This window comes from Nyctereutes procyonoides, unplaced genomic scaffold, assembly GCF_905146905.1.
Source record: "Nyctereutes procyonoides isolate TBG_1078 unplaced genomic scaffold, NYPRO_anot_genome, whole genome shotgun sequence".
In the NCBI taxonomy this organism is placed as follows: domain Eukaryota; kingdom Metazoa; phylum Chordata; class Mammalia; order Carnivora; family Canidae; genus Nyctereutes; species Nyctereutes procyonoides.
In genome coordinates this window covers 59,114,255-59,120,254 of record NW_026575133.1, presented here as the reverse complement: position 1 = coordinate 59,120,254, position 6,000 = coordinate 59,114,255, and positions in this window count along the sequence as shown.

Sequence of the window (6,000 nt, the reverse complement as noted above, 5' to 3'; positions counted from 1 at the left end):
GTGGTTTTAAGCTACGTATTCATGAAGGCTCTTGTGCAATGGCCATCATCAATTCCCTGGCTCCAGCTGGCCCAGTATCTGAGTGCTCAGAAGGGTTTAGATCCTGCAAAGATAACTCAAGAGCGTGTGTCAGGTCACTTTCCACTTTCGCATATGATCCAGCTACCTCCTGATCTGATAGTGGCTGTTTCTTCTTACATTCTTTCACAAGATGGTTGGGGACCTAAAATGATTTTTCTTATGTCAAGAGAGCTAAATCTGTTTTTCTTTTTCTGGGGACCCCTAACTCTTTCTGCTTACAATACCTTCAGAAACCATTGTTAACTACTAAAGAACCCACCAGATAGCAACAGATTATTGGTGAAAAATCTCCACCACAGAGTCTAACTCCCTGGGATTTTAGAAGCTGGCAGAGAGAGGCCAGGGGAAAACAAATTTACAGGCATTTACAAATAAAATTAAAAAAAAAAAATCAGGCATTCCTTCAGAAAAGGAATTCTTAAAGGACAGCCAAAAAAAGGAAAAAAGGGATTATTTCTGCTTTAGCCTTTTCTAGTACTTTCCTCATCAATCCTTTATTTGGCAATAGGTTTATTGAGATAAAAGTGACATACCATGATATTTGCCCATTTGAAGTGCACAAGTCAATGGTTTATACATAATTTTACATTATGTATAAAAAATATATAGTAAATATATAGTATAAATTTATATGTAACTTTCTATTTACAAATAAATATTATACAATTACATAAGTGTATATAAAATATATAATTAGGGATCCCTGGGTGGCGCAGCGGTTTGGCGCCTGCCTCTGGCCCAGGGCGCGATCCTGGAGACCCGGGATCGAATCCCACGTCGGGCTCCCGGTGCATGGAGCCTGCTTCTCCCTCTGCCTGTGTCTCTGCCTCTCTCTCTCTCTCTGTGTGACTATCATAAATAAAAAAAAAAATTAAAAAAAAATAAAATATATAATTATAAATTATAATTTAGAAATATTTTATTTATAATAATTATAATTTAAAATAATTTTAAATTATATATTGTATATAACTATGTAATAAATAAATGTATATTATATATACATATATAAACATAATAAATTAAAAAAGCATATATATAAAACCATCACCACAATCCATTTTAGAACACTTTTATCACTCTGAATAGAAATTCTATGCCTTTTATCTTTCTCCTCCCAAATTTCCCAGGTCAGCCCAAGGCAATTTCTAATCTTTCTACCGTATAGAGTTGCCTATTCTGGACATTTCATATAAATAGGATTAAAAAAATATGTGGCTCTTGATTAAAACTCTTCACAGTGTAGGGCTAGAGGGGACATACCTCAATATCATAAAAGCCATCTATGAAAAGCCCACAGTAAATATTATTCTCAATAGGGAAAAACTGAGAGCTCTTCCCCTAATCCAGGAACATGGCAGGGATGTCCACTATCATCACTGCTGTTTAACATAGTACTAGAAGTCCTAGCCTCAGCAATCAGACCATAAAAAGAAATAAAAAGGCATCCAAATCAGCAAAAAAGAAGTCAAACTCTCACTCTTCACAGATGACATGACACTCTATATGGAAAACCCCAAAGACTCTACCCCAGAATGGCTAGAACTCATACAGGAATTCAGCAAAGTAGCAGGATATAAAATCAATTCACAGACATCAGTTGCATTTCTATACACTAACTATGAGACAGAAGAAAGAGAAATTAAGAAATCAATCCCATTAACAATGGCACCAAAAACCATATGGTATCTAGGAATAAACCCTCTTACACTGTTGATGGGAATGCAAGCTGATATAGCCCTCTGGAAAACAGTATGAAGGTTCCTCAAAAGTTGAAAATAGAGCTACCTTTTGACAGCAATTGCACTACTGGATACTTACCCCAAAGATACAAATGTAGTGATCTGAAGGGCCACCTGCAACCCAATGTTTATAGCAGCAATGTCCACAATAGCCAAACTATGGAAAGAGCCTAGATGCCCATCCACAGATGAATGGATAAAGAAGATCTGGATATATATATATATATATATATATATATATATATATATATATACACACACACATATATGCCATCAGAAAAACCCAAAATGTTACCATTTTTAAGGACATGGATAGAACTTAAGGGTATAATGCTAAGCAAAATAAGTCAGAGAAAGACATTATGTGCTCTCACTCATAGATGGAATTTAAGAGGCAAAACAGGATCATAGCAGAAACGAGGGAAAGATAAGACAAAAATTAGAGAGAGAGACAAACCATAAGAGACTCTTAATCATAGAAAACAAGCTGAAGGTTGCTGGAAGGGAGGGGGTAGGGGGATAGAGTAACTGGGTGATGGGCATTAAGGAGGGCATGTGATGTAATGAGCACTGAGTGTTAAATAAGAGTGATGAATCACTGACCTCTACCTCTGAAACTAATAATACATTATATTTTAATTAATTAAGTATAAATGGAAAAAATGTGACCTTTGTGACTGGTTTCTTTCACTTAGCATAAATGTTTTCAAAGTTTATCCATGTTATAGCATGCCCAAGTATTTCATTCCTTTTTATGAATGGGTTTCCTTTTTATGAATTGTATGGGTGTATGACATTTTGTTCATCAGTGTGTGGACATTGGGTTTTTCCATCTTTTTGATGGAGGAAAATTGGAGAAAAGGCAGGCAGAGACAATGATGCCCTGCACCCAAGAGGAAACCACCCTCAGAAGGATTTTACACCACCCTGGAAGGAGCCCTCCACCCTTTCCCATGTGATAGATGACAAAAAGCGTTGGATGACAGGTGCAGGGAGGGTTAATCAGATTAAAATAGCCCTCCAATAAACCCATAGAAATCCCTAGACTTACAAACATGGATGGCAACCCTCTCAGATCCCCTCTCTCTCGAGTTTTGTACTATCACTTTATTATCAACCAATAAATTTTGAAACTTTGCTGCTTACCATCTTAGTCTGGTCTACTTCTTCATTCTTCAAAGTGGTATAACCAAGAACTGCCGGCACCTTAAGGAGAAGGAAGTCCTGTAACATTTTGATTATTATAAATAATGCTACAATCACCATTTGAGCACATGTCTTTGTGAAGGCATATGTTTTCATCTCTTTTGAGTAGACACCCAGGCCTCTTTCCAGAAGCTCGGCAGGCAAATGGCTTCTGCCACAGGTCCAGGCTCTTCTGCAAGCTCTGAGCAACATTCCCTGAGACCCTGACCTCAAACTTGGCAGGTTAAGGCAAAATTCTACTCAACCTTCAAGGCCCACTTCATGCGTGGAGACATTCACTCAATATTCATTCTGTACTAGGTGCCAGGCTCTCTGCTACATGCTGGGGGGTGGGGGTGGGGGTGGGCAGAAAGAACTACATAGCATTTAAAAGCAAAGTTCCGGGCAGCCCGGGTGGCTCAGCGGTTTAGCACCTGTCTTCGGCCCAGGCTGTGATCCTGGAGTCCCACGTCGGGCTCCCTGCAAAGAGCCTGCTCCTCTCTCTGCCTGTGTCTCTGCCTCAATCTCTCTCTCTCAAGAATAAATTTAAAAAAAAAAGGGATCCCTGGGTGGCGCAGTGGTTTAGCGCCTGCCTTTGGCCCAGGGCGGGATCCTGGAGACCCTGGATCGAATCCCACGTCGGGCTCCCGGTGCATGGAGCCTGCTTCTCCCTCTGCCTGTGTCTTTCCTCTCTCGCTCTCTCTCTCTCTCTCTCTCTCTCTCTCTCTCTCTCTGTGTGTGTGTGTGTGACTATCATAAATAAATAAAAATAAATTAAAAAATAAAATAAAATGTTTTTTAAAAAAATAAATTAATTTAAAAAAAGCAAAGTTCCACCAAGTTAATATGAAGATCTAATTAGCTTTATTAAACAATTTATGAATTGACTAGCATCACCCCATCTGGCAAGTAAGGGGAGCTCAGAGGAGTTGTGCATTATGGAGAAAAGGATGGGGCAAAAAGTTATTAGCAAAAGAAAGCACTGTTCCAGGCAAGGTTACTTTCCCTTAGCCAGAAAGGCAGGAGGTCTTATTAGGTGGGTAATGTGATTTTCCTTGGGGAATGGGGAGGTTAGAAAGGGCCATGTGACAGATTACCTCATTGGTGCTGACCAGAAATTCTGGATTCATTGGCTTAACATTCCATTCCTGGGAAGACAGATGCTGCATTTAAGTCTTGGCTTGCTATCCTGGGGACAAGTGACTCTGAGTAAGGAAAGGGTTAGGGTTTAGGCAGGGGGAGATGGGAGGCCCCTGACTCCTCTAACTAGGCTCCACAGGGGAGTGGAAATCCCAAATGTGGAAAAATGCTGAGGTGGACAAAACCCAAGATAAGGGAATAAACTAGACCACCTAGCCCTAAATGGGAAGGCTGGGAAGTATTTTTTTTTTTTTTTTTTTTTTTTTTTTTTGTGAGCTACCTTGTAATCACAGAAAACAACCAGACCTCAAAGAAGAAGTAGGCCATTAAGGATGTTATCAATAGTCCTTGCTCAAACCAAGCCCGCACAAAAAAGTCAAGGCCACAAGCTTCCTGGTCAGTTCTCAATACAAGACTGCCAGTAAAAGCCCAGTGGCAACCCACACGGCAGGGCCCCTCTCACGCTAGAGAGCTTCTTTTTTTCCTTTCTGCTCCCATCTTCACTTAATAAATTCTCACTTCTCTGTGAGATTCATTCTTGGACTCCGTGAGACAAGAACCCTGCAATCACATAACAACTCTACTTTGGGCTTTCTTTTTAACTATAGGCAAAAATCCTGGAGTTTAAGATCCAGTGAGGGCTTCGAGAATAAACAAATTATGTGGTGCGTTCCTTTCTCCATGAAGCATTCCTAGCTAAGGCAGGAAGGGTTACATTCTACTGAAGTTGTACTTGTTTATTTCTCTTGTTATTTCAAAAGTGATAATCTATCTCTACAATGACACCCATTCAAAATTTCATAAAAAAGAAATCATGTGGGACGCCTGGGTGGCTCAGCGGTTAAGTGTCTGCCTTGGGCTCCAGGTGTGATCTTGGGGTCCTGGGATCAAGTCCTGCATCAGGCTCTCTGCATGGAGCCTGCCTCTCTCTCTCTGTCTCTCATGAATAAATAAATAAAATCTTAAAAAAAGAGAGAGAGAGAGAGAGAGAGAGAGATCATGTAAAGTACTCAGCACTCCTGTTACGATGAGGAGAGATTTCCCATGGTCATCTGTGTGTCCTCCCCATTTGGGTTTCCTTTTATAAGCTCCATTACTGGGTTTGAAAATGATTGACACCATGTGGGAGAGGACATGTCAAAACACTGATTTGCAGCCTGAGTCCATGGTTCTCAAGATATGACTGGGTAAGCTTGCAGTGGGGCCATCTTGACTCCTTTCTTTAATTGGGACCAAAGAGGTACATGTGTCTAGACAGCTCTCTGATGTGCCCCGGCAGGCGCAGGGACTGTGTGACACCTGGCGGCCAGGTATCTGCAAGATGCAGCAGATAGTAGCCAGTGATGTGGGAAACAAAGACAGAAGGAAATGCAGGAAAAATTAAATGGCCTTATAACCTGCAGCCCATATTGGGATCCGCAGAGTAGAACATTCCTCCAGGAAGCTCCCAGCTGTCTTAACGTCAATGTTTTGCCATAGGGAAAAATAATCTTAGCCTGACAATAGCAAGGCCTCCAGGAATCCAAGAGTCTTCTTTAGCGAGATCCTGGAGTCCTGGGATTAAATCCCACATCAGGCTCCCTGCATGGAGCCTGCTTCTCCCTCAGCCTGTGTCTCTGCCTCTCTCTCTCTCATATGAATAAATAAATCTTAAAGAAAAAAAAAAGAGTCTTCTTTAGCATTTGAAAGTCCTTTTAAACTTCCCTTTTCTTTACTTCACCCAACCCTGGCTAGCTCCCCACAATCCTGGGGCAGCAGCTCTTTGTCCTCACAGGTCATGTCTCCATGCTTTAATATCACTTTTTTTGCACCAAAGATATCTCAAGAATTCTTGTCTGCTGTCTCCGGACTG